At 50.9% G+C, this 9282-nt stretch overlaps 1 long non-coding RNA gene and 1 pseudogene across 1 annotated transcript; one reads left to right on the forward strand and one right to left on the reverse strand.

Annotated features, from left to right (window-relative positions):
* Window positions 1–412: 412 nt before the first annotated feature.
* Window positions 413–3817, reverse strand: LOC120221877 (annotated as a pseudogene).
* A 284-nt stretch (window positions 3818–4101) lies between these two features.
* Window positions 4102–7411, forward strand: LOC120221880. The gene is made up of 3 exons (XR_005525918.1): window positions 4102–4117; window positions 6510–6654; window positions 7285–7411. It is a non-coding gene; the product is annotated as an uncharacterized LOC120221880 (long non-coding RNA).
* Window positions 7412–9282: the final 1871 nt, after the last annotated feature.

The raw sequence follows: 9282 nt of genomic DNA on the forward strand, positions 1-9282 counted from the left end.
ACTCCTGGTGCTGTAACTGCAGGGGCACCTGGGGAGAATGGGATGGGAACTCGTACACAGGTGCAAGAACTGGCCTGATGCTCCACAGAAACAAAGAAAAAAATACACCCAAAAGATGGGGCTGATGGTACGACACAGGTAGAGCCTGGGTTGACCCAGTCACAGGAAGCTCTTGCTGCACAAGGTCTGGTGACAGATGATGTCCAAGTCCCTGTGATCACAGGTCCTGGGGAGACAAGTTTCCATAGAAGGGACAAGGACAAGGAGCAGGGACAGGACCCAGCTGAGGAGTGAGGACGTTACACCAATGATGCACTGAGCACTGACTGGGCACAGGCCCCGTCCATGCTCGGCTCCTCATAGCCTTCGCCTGTCCCCACCTGTAACAGACTTAGCACAGCAAACACGTGGGTTCTGGAAGGTTCTCAGTGCTTTCATTTATTTTCTGTCACAATTTTACAAATCTTCTCTTTCATTATTTCATCATCACCACATACCCAGAATTACAAAACACAGATTCATATCTGGATTCTCATTTTCAATAGGGAAGTAACACGTCAGGACTCTGTCCAACATGAAATAAAGACGGGGATGGAGATGGTCCAGCCCTGTCTCTGCAGGAACAGGAAGCAGATCAGAAAGGGAACAGGAATCAGTATGGGGAGGGGTCACGGTGGGCAGGGTGGGCCAGTCTCCTGCGTCTCACACTATGCTAATAGGAACACAGACACATTCTGACACCATCTACAGAAAGAAAAGTCAGGGGCTCTGCATGTCACCAAGTGGGAGTGGGAACAAATCTTGTATCGCTCAGTTCCCAGGGGCGGCTGGTGTCACACTGTGAAAAAATTAATCATGAATACATTTAGGTCAGTCACATAAGTGCCTCATCCTGAACAGTCCCCTGCATGTCAAAGTGTCCCTAGTGTCCACACTCCTCCCCACCTCAGACCCTCCGGATCTTACCTTTAGGAGCCATTAGGGATGAATCAGAGCCCTGGGTGCTGTCATCGCCTGGGGTAGAACAAACAGGACGTGATCAGAGCCACAGGAGATGTCACTGAAGGAGGGACTATGGGGGAGGTGTGATTTCCCATGGGGTCTTGTCTACACTACCCAGGGTTTCAGGGATCACCCCTCCATACTTACGTGCAGCGTGAGAGTAGCTCGGTCCTTTTCCTCCTGTGGGAAGAAAATATCATGCTAGAGACCTGGGACAGCTGGGCTATGAGGTCCTAGAGCAACACTTAGTCCTGGTCCACAATGAAGTTTCCAGAATTCTGACTGAAGACCCAGGACAGGATGGGGAAACATGAAGAGGTATGGGGTCTCTGGCCCACCTGACTTGCTGGAGGTCTGACCTCAGCAGGGACCTTCCTCTCTGTCCTGTCACTGCTGGGAATCAGGTCCCCATCACCAGAATTACCAAATGAAAATCTGTTCTTCATTTTCAGAAGTTATTTGCTACAGAGTGAACATCAGTAACGGCTCCAGAGTGGGCAGGTGCATGGTGTGGATGGGACTTCCCAGGAACAAGGCAGCACCATGTGCTACCTAGGAACCCCCCAGCGGGACAAGAGAACTCAGATCCCCCCAATCTGTTCCTACCTGAGTGCTTCTTCCTCCAGATCACAGCTCCAAGCACCACAGTGACCACAAGGACAGTGACAGCCACACCAGCAATGATGCCCGGGATGGGGATGGAGGGCTGAGGAGGCGGCTCTGGAAAGGGAAGGAAGGTGAGGGGCCCACACCTCCGGCTTCAGTCCTGACTTTGTGAACTTCTCCAGAAGGGCCCTGCTCTCCCTGACACCAGGCTCTACCCCACACCCTCCTTACCCCATCTCAGAGTGATGGGCTTGGGCAGCCCCTCGTGCTGCACGTGGCACGTGTATCTCTGCTCCTGTCCAGAAGGCACCACCACAGCCGCCCACTTCTGGAAGGTCCCATCTCCCGCAGGCCTGGTGTCCACAAGCTCCGTGTCCTGGGTGTGGTCCTCCCCATCCCGCTGCCAGGTCAGGGTGATCTCCGCAGGGTAGAAGCCCAGGGCCCAGCACCTCAGGGTCACCTCATGGTCAGAGATGGGGTGGCGGGTCACGTGTGTGCTGGGAGATTCTGAGGAAGAAGAAGCAGAAAATCCACTCTGGGGTTTACCTTTAGGGGCCACTGAGACTGCATCCATGTGAGCATCCTGAGGTGGACAGGGCTATGGGTTTGGTTGGAAGAAGCGCAAAACCCAGACACCAGTCTAGCCTATGGGATCTCCGGATCCTTGTTAGGTTCTGGAATCAGGGAGAGAGCCTGGGGAGGAGGCTGCAGGTCTAAGGTGGGGACCACATCCCTGACTGAGGTGGAGGGTGAATGACTCACAAAACCCAAAGTCAGATCTCCAAAGATGTTCTTAGATGGAGAACAGGCCTTGAGAGGGAAGGTCATGGTTCACAAGGTCAAAGGGAACTGCTGATGGGTTATTTCAGGGAAGGTCTCAGCCTGCGACCCAGGGGGAGACTGCATCCCTCACTGTCCTTTAGAGAAAAGCGCCCTCTAGGTGAGTCACCCTCTAGTAGGAATATGAACACCGAGGCGGGTCTTCCTCTTCCCACCCAGCGAGGGGCGCTTTTCTGCCGCTGAGTCCACTTTCCCTTCTTCGTGGGCAGCCAGCCCCAGGGGAGGGGAGAGCGGGGCGTCCCCGCGGCCCCTGTACCTGCGCGCAGCAGCGCCTCCTTCCCGTTCTCCAGGTACTTGCGGAGCCCCTCCAAGCACATGCCCTCTGCGTAGTTCCTGAAGTCTTCCGCCACACCGGCCACCTCCCACTTGCGGCGGGTGATCTGCGCCGCCGTGTCCGCCGCGGTCCAGGAGCGCAGGTCGTCGTTCAGGGCGATGTAGTCCGCGCCGTCGTAGGCTTCACGAAGGTCCCGTGGAAGAAGTGCCCGTCAGGCCCCAGGTTGCAGCCTATCATCCTTTGGAAGGTGTGAGACCCTGGCCCCGCCCGCCCCCAGCGCAGCAGTGATGACGGCGAAACCGAAAGTAAGACCGCCTAAAAGCTCCCGCGGGCTCTTCCCGGGTCGGGGCGGGGGTCCCGCGGCCTCGCGGCTGCGCTCACCCGGAGACCCGGGGCGACCCTGGCCGGTCCGTGGGGATGGGGGTCGTGACCCGGACCCGGGCCCGCGTCGCTCACCGGACTCGTTCTGGTTGTAGTAGCCGCGCAGGGTGTTCAGGCCCACTCGGAAATTCTGTGCGTGGCTCCCGGCGACCCGCGTCTCCCGGTCCCAATACTCCGGCCCCACCTGCTCCATCCACCGCGCCCGCGGCTCCATCCTCTGACTCGGGGCGTCGGTGTCGAACCGCACGAACTGCGTGTCGTCCACGTAGCCCACGATGATGAAGCGGGGCTCCCCGAGGCCGGGCCGGGACACCACGGTGTAGAAATACCTCATGGAGTGGGAGCCTGTGGGCGCGGAGGGGTGAGACCCCGCCCGACCCTCCTCCGGGCGCGGGGCCCGGGTCCCAGGTGGAGGCGGCCGGGAGGGCAGGAGAGGGGGGTTCTCGTGGGGGAGAGGAGGGCGGAGTCGGGGAGCGTCTGGGAATGGCCGGACTGGGCGGGTGGAGGTCTGGTCAGGGCGGCGGACAGATACCGTCCCCGCCGGGCGGTCCCCGCGCTCCTGCCCCGCAGAGTCCCTTTCCTCCCGACCCCGCACTCACCCGCCCAGGTCTGGGTCACGGCCAGGGCCCCCGCCAGCAGCAGGAGGAGGGTTCTGGACATCACGACCCGCATCCTCGGGATCTGGGGAGAATGTGAGTTACAGGGCGGGTGCGGAAAGTTTATACCCGGAACCGCGGTGCCGCTGATTGGCTTCTCAGGAAACCGGGCACTAATAGGAGTGTGAACCGAGGCTGGGTCATCAGTATCCAGGCAGAAGGACCTGACACAGGTTGTGACAGGGAGAAGTGAAACCAGGGAGGATGGGGACTCCCCAGCGCTGGGCTTCCCCGCCCCCGACACCGCCCTGAGACCCCGAGAGGCCAGCCGGGGACCTGGGACTTTGCCCGACGCCTCACCTACTGCACGGAGCGCCCTTTGTCACACTGTGTCCCTGAGTCGTGGCCCAGGAGCTGTGTGAGTCAGTGATGCTCCAACAGTTTGTTCTCAGGACAACTGTGCAGTCTTACAAATTAGTGAGGATCCCGGGGATAACTCTGTGTGTGTGAGACTATCTATCCACACTTACCGTACTAGGAATAAAACAGGTTTAAATATTTATTAATTCATTTACAGTCATATGAAAAAAGATATTGTTTTTATGAAAAATAACGATTTTCCCAAAGAAACAAGGCAGTGAGAAGAGTGGATTTTATTCATTTTCCATTTTGCAGGTCTCTTCTTGGCTGTCTCATTAGTAGACCACTGGATGTTCAGATTTGCTTCTGCATCTCTTGTGTTGTTTTGATGGAAGTATTTGAAAAAATTTATGTCCTTGACCAAGTATAGGAGAACAGTATGTGTCATATCCTTTTCAGATAAGTATGAATATGCCTCTTTGATAGTATATTAAAACTACACAAGTTGTACTTTCTCTGGGGTTCTTTGCAAACTGGATCCTGAAACAGCATCACTGACTGTCTCCTGTGTTACATTAGACCCATAGGCCCATCTGCACGTTGAATGGATGTGCTAATGCATGATTGTTTTTAAGTAACGTGCTGTGTGTTGTACTAAGTAACACCGGTGTTCTGGCATTGATTAGAGTGTAATTGAATCAAAAATCATTTGTTTTGGGGCACCTTGGTGGCTCAGTTTTTAAGCTTCTGGCTTTGGTTCAAGTCATGAGCTCATGGGTTGTGAGTTCAAGCCCTCCATGGAGCTCTGTGCTAACAGCTCAGAGCCTGGAGCCTGCTTAGGAGTCTGTGTCTCTCTTTCTCTCTGCCTTACCCTTTCTTTCACTCAGTTTCTCTCTTTCTCTGAAAAATGAATAAACTTAAAAAAATTTTTTTAAGTCATTTGTTTTAATATACCGCAAATCCCAAAAGAAAAGGTGGTCAGTGCTGAGAAGCTATGAAGCTTATGGGAGAATCACAGGGTATATGGGATGGGCTACATGGGTGATGGGTACTGAGGAGGGCACTTGTGATGAACACTGGGTGTTATATGTAAGTGATGATTCACTCAGTTCTACTCCTGAAACTAATATTACACTGTATGTTAACATACTGGAATTTAAATAAAAACTTAAGAAAAAGTAATGGTAAAGAAGCAGCCATTGCTCACATTAAGCAGCAAAGGGAGATGTTTTGTATTCTGTGGGTCATACAGTGGCTTGTTTTTGTCTGTAATTGGACAAAGTAATGTCATGGTCTCAGAGTGTCCTTGTGTGATGTTGATGTCCTGTGAGATGACTGGTCATGTCCCACAATAACAATTGGCCCAGTGGTGGCGTCAGCCAGCTTCTGACCACACTGAGGCCCAGCTGTCAGAGTCAGACCAGTTCCCAATGTGGGGGCTGCTGTATCTTCTGTCTTCAATTCCATATTTTAAAATAGCTACAACCCACGAAGAATAATTAAAGAATTTGTGTTTTAGGGAGCCTGGGAAGTTCAGTTGGTTAAGGGTCAGACTCCTGATATCATGGTTTGTGAGACAGAACCCGTGTCAGGCTCTGCACTGACAGTCTGGAGCCTGCTTGCATTTGTCTTTCTCTCTCTCTCTCTCTCTCTGTCCCTCCTCTGCTCATACTCACTCTTGTCTCTCTCTGTCTCAATATAAACTAATAAAATTTTTAAAAATCTGGAAGGACTTTTAAATTCTTAAATATCCCAATATACACTGGCCCTGTTAAGGTTCTTAAGTGCTTATTTCTTCTTGCATCCCTCCCTGAGGAGAAGCGTTCCCTCAGCTCATGCATTGTGTAACGTATTCACACAATAAATGCTCGCAGAATTAGGAAAGGTCTCAGGTTTAACGTTTCATAAGCGGGAATATTGGTCTGTTCATTCCAGAACCTAGTTCCAGTATTTAGCCCTTTTTCATGGAGTACCTCATTCCTGTCTCCTAACATGTTTGCCAGATTTGTACTGCTCTCTGTATCTTCTCAGAGGCCAATCTGCTCAGGAAAATCAGAAGCAAAGGAGAGAAAGAACAAATAAGTTCTATTGGGAGCAAAAAAGGAATCACGTAGCAGGGAAGAAGAGGGATTTAGTGGGGTTCATGCAGAGAGTGTACTTCCTGAAATCTCCCACTCTGGCACATTGTCTCTCCCCTCCACACACACACTGTGGGCCCACATCTCCCTACTCTCCACACACAGGCAGAGATCTTTGTGAAGTCTGTGCAGCGTTGCATTGCCCTGGCCCAGCTGCTGGTGGAGCAGAACTTTCCAGCCATTGCCATCCACCGTGGACACCGGGGGCAGAGGGGAGTCAGAGGTGGAAAGATAAATTTTATGTCTTGGGAGGAAATGAGACCACTGAGAGAAGGGACTGTCAATATTTTTCTAATTTCCTTTCTGACAAAGACTTTCTTGGTATCAGTAGTTTAAAGATTTTTAACAATGAACTATTGTGGCCACCAACCTATGCGGCCAAGGCATGGATATTAGGCAGGTAAACACGGCCATGTACCACCACCTGCCAGAGGATCCCCACACCTACCTGTATCGGGTAAGCTGGACAGCCACACGGGCATCCCAGTGTCCCCTCCCATCCCCCGATTTTCTGTGTCTTCATACCTTACATCCTTGTCCCTCCTTTTGGGTGTTTTCCTACTTAGGGGTCTTCCAGTGCCACCCTCTGTCTCCTTCCAGGATGCCTGAGTAGGCCACTTCCTTCTCATGCTTGGCCGTCATATTTGTGTCAAGCGAAAACCATGCCAAGATGCTCAGTGAGGTTCAGGGTCACACTGAGGTCAGTGGTAGTGAGCTGCCCGATGAGATGGACATTTCCTCCTCCAGTGAGTATTGACCTCATGAAACTGGTTCCTCCAACTCTTCAGAGTCTCTTTGTTTCTTGAGGACTTTGTCTTAAATCATGTAGTGCAGGCAATGGTGCCTGATGCTTATTGGGAGCCTGACACGTTTATGTCTCCCAATCTTATAGCCATGTTGGGCTGTTTTGTTTATTTCTATGTGGGGTCCCTTTTTTCTCTCAATTCATTATTTCTCTTTTTGCATCCCAGTCTCTCCTCTGACCCGACTCCCCACACAAACTCCTGCATGTATAGGGGTGTGTGTTTCTGCCAATCTCACTTAGCCTTTCCATGCATAATTGTAACTGTGCATCTGTTGTCTGCAGTTGCAGCCATGGGAGAGGACGCAGCCATTCGCAGAGCCTGATGCAGGTCTCCCACCCATGAACCAGGTGATCATACATGAGCTGAGCTGAAATCAAAAGTGGGAGGCCCAACCGACTAGCCCACCCAGGCACCCCTACAGTTTATTCTTCCTAATTAATTTGTTTTAAAAAATATTTTAAATTTCAATATAGTTGACACAAGATTTCTTTAGTTTCAGGTGTACAACACACTGAATCAACTTCTGTATTCATTTTTTTCTTTGAGAGAGAGACAGTGAGAGCAGAGAAGAGAGGCAGAGAGAGAGTGAGAGAGAGAGAGAGTGAGAGAATCTCAGGTAGGCTCAATCCCTGCAGGGCTCGATCCCATGACCCTGGGATCATGACCTGAGAACCTACTAAAGCCCCCCCAGGGGCCCTTCACCTCCTATCTACACCATGCTGTGCTCACCACGGTGTAGCCGCCATCTGTCACCGCACAGTGATGTTACAGTGTCACTGACGATATCCCCTGTGCTGCACCTTTTATTCCTATGAGCTGTTCCTTCCATTACTGGAGCCTGTGTCTCCCACTCCCCTTGCCCATTGTGCCCATCCTCCCAACCCCCTCCCCACCTGCCAGCATCAGTGAGTTCACTGTATTTATAATTCTGATTCAGCTGTTTGTTTCTTTCTTTGTTTTGTTTTTTTAGATTCCACATATGAGTGAAATCATATGGTACTTTTCTTCCTCAGTTTGATTTATTTCACTTAGCAGACATACTGCCCTGTTTGTCCATCCATATTGTCACAAGTGTCAACACATATTTATATGTATGTGTATGTATCACACATCTTCCTTAGCCATTTGTGGATGGATACAAGTTGTATCATTGTAGCTCTTGAATAAAACCTTCACACTCTGAACATCATCTGGGATGAGGGCGCCCCCTGGTGTCCAAGCCCATGTCCAGGAACTGGGAGCTGAAGGAGACCCTAGGGAGGGCCTCCCTGAAGAGAAGAAAGACGCTGGGTCTTCTCTCCTTAGTCCTGTGGCCGCACGTGGGGTGAAAGGTCAGGGGACACCCCCACTGCTCTGCTCTCAGGTGGATTCTGGCTGAGGAGCCTGAGTGGGGCCTGGACTGGAAGTCAGGTAGAGATGTTTGAGCAGAAGCCTGGGCGTCAGTGGGCAGAGGAAGAAGTTTCTGAGCAGCGCTGGACTCCACAGGGGTCGGGCTCAGGGGTGAGGCAGGACTGCAGGAGAGGAGCGCTCAGGAGCCGGTGCGCCATCGCTGAGGTTTCTGTGTCCCTGTGCACCTCCTCCTCCAGCCCCTTGATGGTAATACAGGGAAAACCAAAAAGTAGAAACACTTTCTTGAACTCTTATTTCTATATGGTTCAAAATTCAGTTAAATGAAAATAATTTCTGGTTTGGAAATAGCATCTCAATGTCTACACAATGCTCCATAGTGTGGACGCGCACACTCACGTTTTGTGAGTTGAAGCCCTGCATCAGGCTCTGGGCTGACAGCACTGAGTCTGCTTGGCATTCTCTCTCTCTCTCCCTTTCCCCCTCTCTTTGCCCCTCCCCCTCTTGCTTACTCTCTCTCTGCCTCTCACTGTAAATTAGTTTTTAAAAATTGGTGTTTTCATTTTCTTTGGGTAAAAACCCAAGAGTTCAATTATTGGATGAAATCACAAATCAATATGTTACAAACCTGAAAGGAGTGGAACCATGTGTGTAAACTGCACTCAGATAATAAGAAAAGAAAAAGGAAAAAGATAATTTAGAAATATTAGAGAACACTTTGGACGTAAGACACGAAATGTCAGACACATATATTGGTCATGAATAAACATAAACAATAAATGAGAATGTGGAATAAAAAATGTGAATAAAACTTCGTATCTTCAACTTGGCAAAGATGAGAGTAGGTGATGAGAGTGTCCAACAGAGGTGGGAGTGAGGACGGGTGTAAAATGTGTAAAGGGTTCTTCTGAACTGTGTCTCCACAATTTAAA

The sequence above is a fragment of the Hyaena hyaena genome, unplaced genomic scaffold, assembly GCF_003009895.1.
Source record: "Hyaena hyaena isolate Hyena2069 unplaced genomic scaffold, ASM300989v1 scaffold_830, whole genome shotgun sequence".
Taxonomy (NCBI): Eukaryota; Metazoa; Chordata; class Mammalia; order Carnivora; family Hyaenidae; genus Hyaena; species Hyaena hyaena.